Source organism: Bombina bombina, chromosome 12, assembly GCF_027579735.1.
Source record: "Bombina bombina isolate aBomBom1 chromosome 12, aBomBom1.pri, whole genome shotgun sequence".
In the NCBI taxonomy this organism is placed as follows: domain Eukaryota; kingdom Metazoa; phylum Chordata; class Amphibia; order Anura; family Bombinatoridae; genus Bombina; species Bombina bombina.
In genome coordinates, this window is record NC_069510.1 from 33,175,469 (window position 1) to 33,192,193 (window position 16,725).

The 16,725-nt window shown below is 37.1% G+C and overlaps 1 protein-coding gene across 1 annotated transcript in view; it reads right to left on the reverse strand.

Moving 5' to 3' along the window:
- KCNT1 (potassium sodium-activated channel subfamily T member 1) overlaps positions 1-16,725 on the reverse strand; it is a 497,185-nt gene that overhangs the window by 404,464 nt on the left and 75,996 nt on the right. The window lies entirely within an intron of this gene.

Here is a 16,725-nt window from a genome sequence, read left to right on the forward strand (position 1 = left end):
TATTATCAGAAAGTGTATGATAAGGACAGGATTGATACTCAAAACAAAGACAATTTCTGGCCTCAAATTTGCACCCCTACTATATCTTCCCAGGAATGTTCAGTTCTCAATGAGCCTATCACAGAACTTGAGATACTGGCAGCCATTAAGACATACTTTATTACATTTATTTAATCATTATTATTCTCTGGGGAAGATACCATCGTATTACTTTAAAAGAGCCCTTACTACCTTAATTCTGAAAAAAACAGAAAGATCCCCTTAGTCTTAGCGCATATTGTCCGATAGGACTCTTAAGAGCATATTTACAGAAATCTGTGAAGATAATCACAAAGAAAGAGGGCGCCTCCCAGTGCAACACTGAGATGATGATATAAAAAGGCAGATTTTAATCTGAAATGATACTCACAAGGGGAGCAGCACCAAATGTGCTAAATGGCGCAGGCTGGGGATTCACAGTGGCCCAGCTACACTGATCCTGCAATAGGATGTTGGGATCCAGAAAATCCAGCTGGTGTGGTAGATAAGACAGGCTCAGGCTTCCATATGGTACAACAAATATTTATTTAAAATGGTATTAAAAACATAGGGTGTTAGACATCACCTGAAAAGGTATAAAAACAAATATTGTAACAGATTGCAACGCGTTTCTCAGCTCAAACTAGCTGTTTCCTCAGGCATCTCTGAGATGCCTGAGGAAACAGCTAGTTTAAGCTAAGAAATGTGTTGCAATCTGCAACAACGAAGACATCAGCGGGTACCGAGGGTGTTCCTGCCTAGGGTTGGTCTCCATGCCCGAAGTGACCGAGAGGTGATCCATAGATTTTGACTAAATAGGGCCTCTATTGAGAGGCTCTATGTCGAAATCAAGGACTCTCTTGAGCCATTCACTGCAAGGACTAGGGCAATCCCTGGGATGGTGAAATTACTATTGGTCCTATTTCTTGGCAACTGGGTCATTCCAGGCTGTGGCAGGTCTAGGCGTAGGTATGAGCCAGGCAACCTTCCCACGTCATCTGAAGGTTGTCTTGAATGCCTTACACCAATGCCTAGGCCATTATGTCCACTTCCCAAATACACCTGAGGAGTGGCATGCTGTCAAGCTCTGGACTCCTTGGCTGCAACCACGATACCTTCGTCCTCCAGAATTCGGCCATCTACCATCGTTTCCAGGAGGGACAAATGCCAGAGGGAATCCTGATAGGTAAATATCTCATATATACTCAAACATATGTATATGATATATTTTATTCATTCTGATTGCTAATGTCAATGATCTATTTTATTATGCAGGTGATTCTGGATATTCAAGTCTTCCGTGGCAGTTCACACCCGTCCCCAATGGAGTGGAAGAGGTGCGCTACAACGCGGCAGATCAGTGATTGAGCGCACCTTTGGCATATTGAAGAGCCGTTTCCGCTGCTTGGACATCTCTGGTGGGGTTCTTCAGTACGCCCCTCCAAAGTCTCCTTAATTTTTTTGATTTGAGGTACGTTGCACAACATTGCCCTAACAATCCCTGATATAGATCTGGAGAGCTTGGATAACCATGAGTATGGGGAACATCTAGCTCCATTAGAGGAGAATGATGCTAGGGGATTCCAAGCTTGAGCAGACTATATTCAGGCGGTTTTTGGGCAATAATGTTGACAGTACAACATACAGTATTTATTTTATTCATATTTACTTTACAGTATATTTTTTAATCCAAAATATTATATATTTTGGATTATGTTTTTGCAATATTTGTCATTTAAATATCGACAAAATGATATTCTATATCATCGTCTTTCCATTGATTAAAAGTGGTTAATTTTGTCAGTCTTGCAATTGTTCAATGTAAAGTTTTTGAAAAACAGATGTTTAATAAAATATATTCAAATAAATATTTTTTTGGCTTGACACTTGACTCTGTTTTTATTTTTAAAGTTATAGCAATAACATTTTTAAATATGTGTTTACCTTCTATCTATCGGCTAGATTACAAGTTTTGCGGTAAGAGGGGTGCGGTGCTAACTTGCACGTTATTGTCACCGCTAACTTACCTACAGCGCTGGTATTGCAGGTTTTCATAAACCCGGCATTATTAGGCAAGAAGTGAACGTAGAGCAAAATTGAGCTCCATACCGCACTCCAATACCAGCACTGCTTAAGTCAGAGGTGAACTGGTTGTACGTGCTCGTGCACAATTTCTCCATAGACATCAATGGGGAGAGCCGGCTGAAAAAAAGCCTAACACCTGCAAAAAAGCAGCGTAAAGCTCCGTAACGCAGCCCCATTGATTCCTATGGGGAAACTAAATTTATGTTTACACCTAATACCCTAACATGAACCCTGAGTCTAAACACCCCTAATCTTACACTTATTAACCCCTAATCTGCCGCCCCCGACTGTCAGGGTTTTTTCCCTTTTTTGTTTGCCATGTGCTGCTGGCAGCCATTTTACTCACCTCTCTTGCTGACTTGGTGCATTCTGTGTGATGCTGCTCATTTCCTGCACTTCCTTTTATGGCCTGACTGGCAGGGCCGCCATCAGGGGGTGACAGGGGTGACTCTTGTCAGGGGCCCAATGGGCCAGGGGGGGCCCCATGAGGCAAGAACTTAAAAAAAAATGTTTGTTTGTTTTTTTAAATTTGGCAGCCACCAGTGGGTACTACAGCAGAGTGCTAATTGAGCGTGGGAAATGGTATTATAAGGAGTAAAGTATTAGCATTTGAGAGGATTTCTGAGTGTGCACTAAACCACTATGCACAGTGTGAGACAGACTTGGCACTTTGTTTGTACAGTGTGTGCCTGAGTCAGACGGCAGATCACTTTCATTTGCAGAGGAGGTATGTATGTCTTTGTGCAACTTCAGTGTGGTAGTAGTTGTTTGGTGAGGCCAGGGGTCCATAAAAACATTTTTTTTAGCAGCAGTGTATTTATGATTATTTGACAATGCTGTAGAAATTCTATATTTAAAACCATGCAGAAATGTTTCCTCCTCAATACACAAATGGTAGGTGCCATTTTGGCAGATATGCATTTTTTATTTATATATATATATATATATATATATATATATATATATATATATATATATATATACAGTATATATATTACATTCCAGTTTACTGCCCCTTTATGCAAGGACTTTCCAGATGCAAGGAGGCATTTTATCTAAGATTTTTACATCTGCATAAAATGTTATACTCTCAGACTAAGATTGCTCAGTGTTTGAAACGAGACAGGTTAACTTAAAACTGTTCAGTTTACACTACAGCTGACTTAATTTGGAAATACATACCAACAAGCCTATATCCTGCATTTAACCAGATCTAATGGTATGAGTACCACAGCTTATGGTTTCACCAAGACCATATAGAGTACAGCATTTTCAAAATCCATAAGTACAGCTGACAGATCATGGGAACATTTGTACACTATATTTGAAGTGGTGCTCTTGGTTCGGGAAAATGGGGAAAAAACAAACAAACATATGTCAATCTTTTAAAAGTACTTTTCTTCATCTAGCTATCTACCCAGATCATTAATGTACAATTTTGAATTCACAGAATTCTTTTTGTTTACACATTTACAAATATGATTCTTTAAAAGTGATCTCTTAATTTCTGCAATTTTTTTTATCATGCATGTCACACACTGTTGATTTAGGGGATGCAAAGTGGATAAATGTTTCCTCCTGTGAGTGTTTCTGTGGGTGTCTGTGTTTATGTCTTTGTGCTTTGGTTTGTGTCTCTATGAGTGTGTATATATTTTCTTCTGTGGGTCTCTCTGTGAGGGTGGGTGTGTATGTCTTTGTGCATTTTCTGTGGATGTCTGTGAGGGTGTGTGCATATGTCTTTGAGCTTTTTCTATGGGTGTCTCTGTGATGGTGTGTGTATGTTTGTCTTTGTGTATTTTCTCTGGATCCCTCTGTGAGGGTGGGTGTGTATGTCTGTGTTTTCTGTGGATGTCTCTGTGAGGGTGTGTGTGTGTGTGTATGTATGTATGTCTGTTTTTTTCTGTGGATGTCTCTGTGAGGGTGTGTGTTTTTTGTGGGTGTCTCTGTGAGGGTGTGTGTATGTCTGTGTTTTCTGTGGATGTCTCAGTGAGGGTGTGTGTATGTATGTCTTTCTGTGTTTTCTGAGGCTATCTCTGTCTGTGTTTCCTTGGGTGTATGTGCAAGTTTGAGTTTGTGTGTGCATGTGTGTCCATTGTCTGTTCCTTTTTAGGACATTTTGACCTTACTACTGATTATTCACATCTTTCTACATACTTTGAGACTAATGAGATCTTTATGGAAGTCACCAATCTACCATTTAACCTTTAAATTATTGTTTAGGCAGTTCAGGGCCCTTCCTTTCAGCCACTGCATGCTGTTGTCATCATTTAGTTGGCATCTTCCTTTACAAAAAGATAATCAGAACTCCATATTTTGTTTTCAAAATCTCCTTTTTTTTTTTTTTACAAAACTGTAGTTTACCTCATTACTTGTCAGGTCAATGTAAAAAAGGGTTGAGTGTCTGTTTGGGTGTCTGTGTCTGAGTGTGTTTTTTTGCGTGTCTGCTAGAGTATCTATATGTGAATCCTTATGTGTGAGTGTGTGTGTGTGTGTGTTTCAATGTATGAGTGGGTCTGTGTGTTTGTATGTTACTACCGTTACAATATTTCCAATAGGTTATAATAGCAGCAACCAAACGGAGCAAGTGCAGGTGAAGACAGGGGATCTGCCCAGTCCCCAAAATGACATTAAGGAACAACAATTGTTGTTCCTTTTACATTATTTTCAAGTTTAAATAGACACTTAAGAATAAAGTGCATATACGTTTTAGCCACTTGGTCAAAAATTGCACATGTTGAGGGGGGGGGCCCTGATCAATGGTTAAGTCAGGGGCCCCAAAATTTCTAGTGGCGGCCCTGCTGACTGGTGTTCATCATCAGTGTGAGACAGGATGCAGTCTCAGAATTGTGATGTCATCACTTATTATTTAAAGGGCCTCTGTTCATTATGCTTTGCCCTTGCGTTGTCTCAGACCTGTTTGTGAGAGCTCCTGTTTATTACCTGGCTGTCTGATGTCCCTCCTGGTTCCTGATCCCTGGCTTGTTCCTGACTCTGCTGTTCTCCTTGTTCCTGATTCCGGCTCGTCTGACTACTCGCTTTGGCTCCTGACTCAGCTTGTCTGACTACCAGCTCTGGTTTTGATTCCTGGCTTATTATTTGTTTTGTGGACTTTTTATTATTTTTTGCTATTAATAAAGGTGTGATTATGTTTGCACTTTTTGTCTCTGTCTGATTCCTGGCACCCTGACACCGACATCACCGACACCTACATTACACCTATTAACCCCTAATCTGCCGCTCCCAACATTGCCAACACCTACATTATACTTATTAACCCCTAATCTGCTGCACCCAACATCGCCGACACCTACATTATATTTATTAACCCCTAATCTCCCGCCCCCAATGTCACCGCAACCTACCTACATTTATTAACCTCTAATCTGCCGCCCCCAATGTTGCTGCCCCTATAATAAACATATTAACCCCTAAAGCGCCGCACTCCCGCCCCGCAAACACTAGTTAAATATTATTAACCCCTAATCTGCCGCCCTTAACATCGCCGCCACCTACCTACATTTATTAACCCCTAATCTGCTGTCCCCAAGGTCACTGCCACTATACTAAAGCTATTAACCTCTAAACCTAAGTCTAACCCTAACCCTAACACCTCCTAACTTAAATATTAAAATAAATCTAAATAAAAATTCCTATCAGCCAACAGAATGCAAGCTCAATCCTATTGGCTGATTGGATCAGCCAGTAGGACTGAAGTTCAATCCTATTGGCTGATTGCATCAGCCAATAGGATTTTTTCAACCTTAATTCTGATTGGCTGATAGAATTCTATCAACCAATCGGAATCTAAGGGACGCCATCTTGGATGACGTCACTTAAAGGAACCTTCATTCGTCAGGGTCATCGTAAGAAGAGGATGCTCCGCTCCGGATGTCTTGAAGATGGACTCGCTCCTCGCCGGATGGATGAAGATAGAACATGCCGTCTGGATGAAGACTTCTGCCCGTTTAGAGCAGGGGTCAACAACCTTTCGGACCTCAGGGACCACTAAACTCACCTCTATAGTGTGTGTGTATGTATGTGTGTGTGTATATATATATATATATATATATATATATATATATATACTGTACATAACTAGTATAACAATACCATTATGTATATATTTACACATTTTTAAGAATTCTTTTTTTGCAATGAACTAACTGAATGACAGAACTGAGAGAATACTTCCAAATGACAGATGAAGGGTGAGTGCCAAATTTTGAGCTGGAAACAGAGAGGCAGAAAGTGTGGGGGGGGGGGAATTATGTTTAAAAGAACCACAAGATATTCAAGTTACCTCCCCAGTTAGGAATTATTCAAAACTACTTATGATCATGGACAGACATTGGAGTCATAAAATAAGTTTATATCAGAAAGCTCTCAATATGGATGTGAGCTAACCACAATCTGATGTTACTGGCAATTACTATAATACTGGTGGGATATGGCCGATCTGCTGGATGGCAAATACTGGAATTCAGGTGGAATGGCTTTGTGTGCGGGAAAATTATTAGAATTAAAAATAATTAATATTGAATTAATGAAAAAAAAAGATGGAGGGGAGGAAGACAAACAGTGATGTAAGTCCATCTGAAGGAATTAGGAAAACTACTACAAAGAGACAGGTAAAGGGAAGAAAATAAATGAAATATAAGAGAATTTTTTTTTTAAGATTTTCTTTTTTTATATACTTTAATTCCACTATTTAAAGTCAAGACTATACCAACTGCTGCTGTCTTTAGAATGGAATCATATTACACTTAGCAGTGCGCCGGGCGGGAGGAGTTAAAAATACAATCTAGCTACGCAAGTTGCACTGTACTACGCAACATGAGTAGGGAGATTGTAATTTAACTCCTCCTCCGTCGGTTTTCACTGATGTCCAGCCAGGCACTGTAGGGAGTTGTGGTGTGACGGGGGTGACACCATCAAAAGAGATGAATTCCTGCTTGATGGTGTCAAGGACCACCAACATCTTCTCGTGGATCACCAGTGGTCTACGGACCACTTGTTGGTGACCGCTGGTCTAGAGGACCACTTCTCCCGGCTTGGATGAAGACTTCTCCCGGCTTCATTGAGGACTTCTTGCCACTTTGATGAGGACTTCTTCTGGCTTTGTTTAGGATGGATGTCGGCTCTTCAAAACTGTAAGTGGATCTTCAGGGGTTAGTGTTAGTTTTTTTTAAGGGTTTATTGGGTGGGTTTTATTTTTCGGTTAGGGTTTGGGCACCAATAGAGCTAAATGCCATTTTAAGGGCAATGCCCATCCAAATGCCCTTTTCAGGGCAATGGGGAGCTTACGTTTTTTTATTTAGGTTTTTATTTGGGGGGTTGGTTGTGTGGGTGGTGGGTTTTACTGTTGGGGGGGTTCTTTGTATTTTTTTACAGGTAAAAGAGCTGATTTTTTGGGGGGCAATGCCCCACAAAAGGCCCTTTTAAGGGGTATTGGTAGTTTAGTTTAGGCTAGGGTTTTTTATTTTGGGGGGGCTTTTTTATTTTTATAGGGCTATTAGATTAGGTGTAATTAGTTTAAATATCTTGTAATTTGTTTTTTAGTTTGTGTAATTTAGTGTTTGTTTTTGTAATTTAGGTATTTGTATTTAATTTAGTTAATTGTATTTAATTTAGGTAATTTATTTTATTGTAGTGTAAGGTTAGGTGTTAGTGTAAGACAGCTTAGGTTTTATTTTACAGGTAAATTTGTATTTATTTTAGCTCGGTAGTTAGTAAATAGTTAATAACTATTTAGTAACTATTCTACCTAGTTAAAATAAATACAAACTTGACTGTAAAATAAAAATAAACCCTAAACTAGATACAATGTAACTATTAGTTATATTGTAGCTAGTTTAGGGTTTATTTTACAGGTAAGTATTTAGTTTTAAATAGGAATTATTTAGTTATTAATAGTAGGTTTTATTTAGATTTATTTTAATTATATTTAAGTTAGTGGGTGTTAGGGTTAGCCTTAGGTTTAGGGGTTAATAACTTTAGTATAGTGGGGCTGCAGATTAGGGGTTAATAACTGTAATGTAGTTTGCGGCGATGTTAGGGGCGGCAGATTAGGGGGTTAATAATACTTAACTAGTGTTTGCTAGGCGGGTGTGTGGCGGTTTAGGGGTTAATAACTTTAGTATAGTGGTGGCGACATTGGGGGTGGCAGATTAGGGGTTAATAAATGTAGGTTGGTGGCGGCGATGTTAGCGACAGCAGATTAGGGGTTCATAATATTTAACTAGTGTTTGCGATGCGGGAGTGCGGCGGTTTAGGGGTTAATATGTTTATTCTAGTGGAGGAGATGTCCGGAACGGCAGATTAGCAGTTAATAATTTTATTTTAGTGTTTGCGATGCGGGAGGGCCTCTGTTTAGGGGTTAATAGGTATATGGGTGTTAGTGTACTTTTTAACACTTACGTTATGAGTTTTATGCTACAGATTTGTAGTGTAAAACTCATAACTACTGTCTTTAGAATGCGTTACGAATCTTGCGGGATAGGCTGTACCGCTCACTTTTTGGCCTCCAAAAAAAAGCTTGTAATATCGGCGCTATGGAAGTCCCATTGAAAAAAGACTTTATGAAAATTGCGTAAGTTAATTTGTGGTACGGCCAAAAAAGTGTGCGGTACAGCTGTACCTACAAGACTCGTAATAGCAGCGGTAGTGAAAAAGCAGCGTTATGAGCCTTAACGCTGCCTTTTTACTCATAACGCAAAACTTGTAATCTAGCCGTATGTTTTTTCAAACTGCCCCCTTATTTCATTTATTTAGACAGACTTGCATTTTAGCCACTCACTGTTAACTTCATGGTAATGTGCATGAGCTTAAAGGGACAGTCTACACCAGAATTGTTATTGTTTTAAAAGATAGATAATCCCTTGTTTACCCATTCCCTTGTTTTGCATAACCAACACAGTTATATTTATATATTTTTTACCTCTGTGATTATCTTGTATCTAAGCCTCTGCAGACTGCCCCTTTATTTGTTCTTTTGACAGACTTGCAGTTTAGCCAATCAGTGATGGCTCCCAGGTAACTTCACGTGCACGAGCACAGTGTTATCTATATGAAAAACATGAACTAACACCCTCTAGTGGTGAAAAACCTGTTAAAATGCATTCTTAAGAGGCGGCCTTCAAGGTCTAAGAAATAAGCATGTGAACCTCCTAAGTTAAGCTTTCAACTAAGAATACCAAGAGAACTAAGAAAAATTGGTGATAAAAGTAAATTGGAAAATTGTTTAAAATTACATGCCCTATCTGAATCATGAAAGTTTTTTTGGACTAGACTGTCCCTTTAATGTTATCTATATGAAACACATTAAAGGGATACTAAACCCAAATTGTATCCTTCATGCTTCAGATAGAGCATGCAATTTTAAACAAATTTCAAATTTAATCCTATTATCCAAATTTCTTCATTCTATTTGTATCTTTATTTAAAAATAAAGAATGTAAGCTGCTAAGCAGGGACATTTTTGAAGAACAACCTGGGTTGAACTTGATGATTGAACAGCACCAATAAACAAGTGCTGTCCAGGGTGGTAAAACTGAATTTGTCAGTCTCCTTAGTTTAGATGCCTTCTTTTCAAAGAAAGATAACATTACAACATATAAACATTGATAAAAGGAGTAATTTTTAAAGTTGATTTCAATTGAATGTTCTATCTGAATCCAGAAAGTTAATAATTGTGCTTAGTGTCCGTTTAATAAAAGTTAAAGGGTTGTAATCTTGATTGAGATGTTCTTTAATGATATTGGTGTCCCTTTAATTTAGGATTTTTTTTATACCAAAAAAAAATAAATAATAATAAATATATATTCATATATATCTTTACATAGATATATACATAAATACATCATTTATTTTTACATTTAAATAGATACATACATATAAATACATCAAGGAATAAAAAAAAAAATATATATATATATATATATATATATATATATATATATATATATATATATATATATATATATATACACATACATAATGAAATATGTATGCACAATCAAAAAATTATAATAATTGACTGTCCACTTTGCACCAAATACTAAAGTTGGGAAAAACCAGAATAGACAACAGTCCGATCGATGCTCATCGTGCAGTACTTAAGGCGCTTATTTTTGACGTTTTTTTAATAAATCTAGAGATCGTATTGAGATCCGCGGCCGCGATGTTTGCCGATGTTTGACGAGCGTATTGACGCCCGCGAATGCAACATAGTTGACGCTTTGATAAATATCCCCCTATAACTTCTTGATTGTTATTTGTAGAGCTGAAATCTTCCTGAACCACGATACTGTTCTTAATTCTTGTTTGCATTCTTGTTCTCAGTTTGCATTATTGTCTCTTGCACGAATTTAAAAAAGAAAAAAAAAAACCTAAGGAAAACTACAGATTGATATATTTATTTTAGTTTTAAGTTGCAATTTTAAGGGAGAGTAAACACCTTCAGAGTTTAATATGAAATCTTAAGTTTATACGTTTTGCAATATTCTTTCAGTATTTATTTTGCCCCTTTTCATGTAATTTAGCTCTGAAAATGGTGGGTACTGTGTATTTCAATGTTGATATATTATTTTCCATTTGGTGACTAAAAAGGCCATTTCAAATTAAAATTACATTTAAGCAAGTTCCTTTAAAGGGATATGAAACCCAAAAAATTTCTTTCATGATTCAGATAGAGAATACAATTTTAAACAACTTTCCAATTCTCTGCTATGATCTAATTGGTTTCATTCCCTTAGTATCCTTTGTTGAAAGTGTAGTATTAAACTACGGGGCGTTAGCTAAAAGCCAATGGCAATATACATATATGTGCAGCCACCAATCAGAAAAAAAAAAAAAATTAGGTTTCATGTCCTTTTAAGATCTCTCTCCTATGGAAAAAAAACGGCAAGATAAAATAGTAATATATTAATCTATTTGTGTTTTATAATCACATCTTATCATAAACTTCAGCTGACAAAGTGCCACACTGTTAGGGAACCCAAGGTCGGTCGCACATAGATCCTGGAAGGAAAATCAGCTGACTGACACCTGCCCATTAAGACTAGGAAAGACTTCCCACACAGTTTGAGTCAGAGCTGCGCTTAGCTGTAAAGTAAATCTTTACTGACTCACTGGTTCCCTGTGGTTTCTCTTTGTGTTGCTAAAGAAACCACACAACATATAGCCTCTGGGTTGAAAATTATAATAAAGGGCACAGTACTTTCTGCTGCGCAAAAAAAAAGTGAAACAATGTGGTTAAATACGGTCTTAACGCCTACAACCTTCCATTAGAGGGAACACGTACAGACAACTATAATAGCTGTCTATCACAGCATAACCAATGCGTTTCTTTTTCTCTAACAGGCGTACAGTAATAGAACCCTATGCTATCAGTCTCTGCCTCTAGATTACCCACTGCTTATAGGGATGTATACAAATTGCTAAATCCATCATCAGGCGGAATGCCCATGCATTCAATAAGAATAGTTTTGTTGGAGGCAAAGTTATTGCAAACATGTTTAAAAAGTGCTCAGAGTGGAAACAGTTGATACAAACTTTTGAGTTAGGGGTTCAAAAAAGAACTACTTACTCCTTTTTTAGAATCAGACATTTTTCTGGAAGGAGAGTGGACACATATTTTGGCTAGATAATTACTAACCCAATTATTATTATTTAATTTTTACTCACCCCATCTGTTATTAAAGTCATACAGGCTCATTTCTCAACTGGACCTATGCATTAAATGGACAGTCCTCTATTCCAAAATAAACTTTCATAATTCAGATAGGGCATGTAATTTTAAACAATTTTTCAATTTACTTTTATCACCAATTTTGCTTTGTTCTTTTGGTATTCTTAGTTGAAAGCTAAACCTAGAAGGTTCATATGCTAATTTCTTAGACCTTAAAGGCCGCCTTTTATCCGAATGTATTTAACAGTTTTTCACCATTAGAGGGCGTTAGTTCGTGTGTGTCATATAGATAACACTGTGCTCACGCATGTGGAATTACATAGGAGTCAGCACTGATTGGCTAAAATGCAAGTCTGTCAAAAGAACTGAGATAAAGACACAGTCTGCAGAGGCTTAGATACAAGGTAATCACAGAGGTAAAAGTATATTAATATAAGAGTGTTGATTATGCAAAAACTGGGGAATGGGTAATAAAGGGATTATCTATGTTTGTAAACAAAAAAGTTCTGGTGTAGACTGTCCCTTTAATAGTCAGCCTTGCGATCTAATTAATAAGGTTCATCAGAACCTACAATGCATATTGTGTCCATGGTACTGTAGTCACTTTCATGACTGAATAGTTGTGTATAACCCATATTAATTGTTAATGTTAATAAAATGGAAAGATATTTAAGAACAAATATACTGCTAAAAAGAACAGTCCAGTTGGATCAACCTATGTCTTGCAACAGAGATACAACACCCTTTTTGGGACTATACAACCTGTGTGTTTATTTAATGGACAAAACCATTGATAGAGCAATCTGTTAGAAAAAGTGTTAATGATATGTGTCACAGGACTCTATCATTGATAGGACGGTCTTACCTGTGTTTGTTTGATGGACAAAACCATTGATAGAGCAATCTGTTAGAAAAAGTGTTAATGATATGTGTCAGAGGACTCTATCATTGATAGGACGGTCTTACCTGTGTTTATTTGATGGACAAAACCATTGATAGAGCAATCTGTTAGAAAAAGTGTTAATGATATGTGTCACAGGACTCTATCATTGATAGGACGGTCTTACCTGTAATATGTGTAATTGTTCCAATACAAAAATGATTTAAAAAAAGTGCTAAACAATAAAAATAAAAGAACACTTTGTTTCATGATTCATTTTTAAATAACTTTCCAATTGACTTCTATTATTACATTTGTTTTATTCTCTTGATATCCTTTGTTGAAGGTGCAACAACAAAGCACTACTGGGAGCTAGCTGAGAAGATCAGGAGAGCCATTTGCAAGAGGTATATGTGGTATAAATTTGCAGCCACCAATCAGCAGCAAGCTCCCAGTAAAGCTTTGCTACTCCTGAGCTTACCTAAGTATGCTTTTCAACAAAAGACATCAAGAGAAATATGCAAATTTGGTTATAGAAGTCAACTGGAAAGTTGTTTAAAATTGCATGTTCTGTCTGAATCATAAAAGTTTAATTTTGAATTTACATGTAATTGCTTATAAATGTCACAGTTACAGATACTGTCTTACTGTGTAGTTTGAGGCATAATTACAATGAATGTATCATATCCCTGGGGAAGGCAAAACAGATGTGTGCACAGGAGAATAAAAAGTGCTATTACATTATTATGTAACAAGGGGATTGTTCAGAATGAATTTGTTATGGAAAATCCATTCAGTCTGCTATTTCCTATGGGGAACTTCTTCAGTGCAGCAGAGGTGGAGCTGGACATCAGTTTAAAATTAAATAAAGTTAAAGCAATAACAAATGCTACCGCTACAAGTTTTCTTTTTTTTTTTCTTGGTGTTTTTCTTTTTCGTGGTATGACGACTAATAGACATGTGCATTCGGAGGTCTTGGATACCTCTAAATGCGGAAGAAGGCAACAAAATGTATAGTTGTGAAACAGCAACACACTAAAATCCAGCTTTTAGTGTGTTGAGGTTTCACAATTATAAATTTGGCTCCGAAAAATAGCCGAACAGAACGAAGGACCGCCTTTTTCCGCATTTGGAGTTAACCAAAACCTCCGCATGTACACGTTTACTGATTAAGGACAAAAGTGAAAATGACATACTTATTGGCTGACACAGGAATCAATCAGCTGACAAGGACATGGCTAAAATATTATTAGATGGTGTAAAGGTGAATTTTTGAAGCTTTTCCCATATGTAGAAAGGCTTATACTGCATGAATTAATCATCTCATATTTTTATGTATTTGTTCATTTGCTTTTCACTAAAGGATACTCACAGCTCCATTGTTCCTAACTGGTGGGCACCTGATACTGAATTTATGCTGGGTGTCACAATCTCTCTTTGACCTATCAGAGACATTCTTATGCCCGGGAGGCCTTTATAGCCCGGATGTTTGAAAATGAACTCAGACTGCAATAACTCTTGAGAAAGTTGGGTCGGAACCCGACGAAACGCGTAGAGACACTTACCAGTCAGCCTCGCTGCATTCCCTTTGGACGTTAGGTCGGTGTGACACAGCTTCCAGCCCTTTGCTTCCGAGTGGCAATCCGGCCACGCCTGAAGCTTGACAAGGGACAGGACAGAACATTCTTTCTCCACCACCTACGCTCTCAGCAGGATGTGGTGATGTACACACAATATTTCCATTGCTTTTATACTACACACACTGTACGTGCAATTTTATCTTTGCACTTGTTTGTACTATTAAATTACAGTTTTAGCCTTAGAGTGGCGTGCGCTCTGTTTCTTCTTTTGTCTCCTTTTCACTAAAGGGACAGATTGTTTTTTTTACAAATGAAAAAATATGCATTTTTTTCAGATAGAACATGCACTTTCCAATTTACTTCTATAATCTAGTTTTGTTTTGTTCTATTTGTATCTTTGGTTTAAAAGCAAATGTATATATATATATATCCTCAGCAGAAGCAATCCACTACAGGGAGCTAACAGCTGATTGGTGGCTACACATATATGCCTCTTGTCATTGGCTTCAGCTAGCTCCCAGTAGTGCATTGCTGCTCTTTCAACAAAGGATACCAGGAAAACAAAGCAAATTTAATAATTACAAATTTAAAAAGCAGGAATGTAAAGCTTAGAGTCGGGCCATTTTTTGTTTAGAACCTGGGTTATGATTGCTTATTGGTGGGTAGATGTAAGTCACCAATAAGCAAGCGCTGTCCAGGGTTCTAAACCTAAAATGGGCTGGCTCCAAAGCTTTACATTCCTGCTTTTTAAATAAAGATAGCAAGAGAACAAAGAAAAATTGATAATAGAAATAAATTAGAAAGTTGCTTAAAATTGCATGCGCTGTCCGAATCATTAAAGAAAAAAATTGGGTTTAGCATAGGTGCCCAACCAAAAAAATGTAACCTGATTTACTTAGGATGCTTGAAGCCTATGGTGAATGAAGTCTGCCAACACCGTCAGAGCACATGCAACAAACAAAATAAGAAATAAACTATTATCTCAAACCATTCACAGTCCTAAAAATGTCTCACTAGCTGCATCTGCCACAAGTTTCTAAATGCCACATGTTTCAGTTTTGTAAATTTGTATATTTGTAACAGCAAATTGTAAACTGGGATTTGTATCAAATAATTCAAATTCAAAAGCTCTGAGCAACCCAAAAAATCCCCCGGTGTGGTTTGCAATCTGTGCTTGCTAGTTTGTGTATATGTTTGTTGTATAGATCCAAATACACAATTCTGTTAAACACAAACTATCTCACTAGGTTTCACTATAAAATCTGACATTTCTTTAAATCTGCTCATTTTGCGCCATAAATAGTCACTGATAAGAGCCCTATAGATTTTAACAGGCTCTGGGGTTCCTCTGGGTGATTGCACATTTACACATTTGGACAAGGCACAGGAAATAATTATAATGTAGGTTCCCCAACAAATTCTGTAGTGTCTCACATTTATATGTTGTGCTAAGAAGCCTATTCACTAATGGAAAAAGATATGTGTGACATGTGTGAGAGCTATTGTATACATTACATAGAATAACACAGAGAGGTAAAGATAGATAGATGATTAGATAGACAGACAGACATATAGATAGATAGATAGATAGATAGATAGATAGATAGATAGATAGATAGATAGAGGCGGATAGACAGACAGACAGATAGATACATAGATAGATAGACAGACAGATAGATAATTAGATAGACAGACCAACAGACAGACACACAGATAGATAGATAGATAGATAGATAGATAGATAGATAGATAGATAGATAGATAGATAGATAGATAGATAGAGGCAGATAGACAGACAGACAGATAGATAGACAGACAGATAGATAATTAGATAGACAGACCAACAGACAGACACACAGATAGCTAGATAGATAGATAGATAGATGATTAGACAAATAGATGATTAGATAGATAGACAGACAGATAGATAATAGATAGATAATTAGACCGATAGATGATTAGATAGATAGATAGATAGATAGACAGACAGACAAATGATCGATAGATAGACAAATAGATAATCAGACAGATGATTAGATAGATAGACAGACAAACAAATGATTGATAGATAGATAGATAGATAGATAGACAGATATATATAGATAGATGATTAGATAGATAGATGATAGATGATTAATTGAATAGATAGATAGACAAACAGACAGAGAGACAGACAGAAAGACAGACAGATAGATGATAGATAATTGATTGAAAAGATAGACAAACATACAGAGAGGCAGACAGATAGCTAGATGATTGATTGAATAGACAAACAGATAGACAGACAGATAGACAGACAGACAGATAGATAAATAGATAGATAATATATATATACAGACATATGTACATGGGTGGAAATTTCAAGTTGTCCAACAGCCCAGAACTTGTAAAAAGGTTTGGGTTTTCCTGTATTTGACACTGAGTGGACCTAGTAACCAACTAGTATTTTGTTTTCTCTCTCTGATAAACTAAAC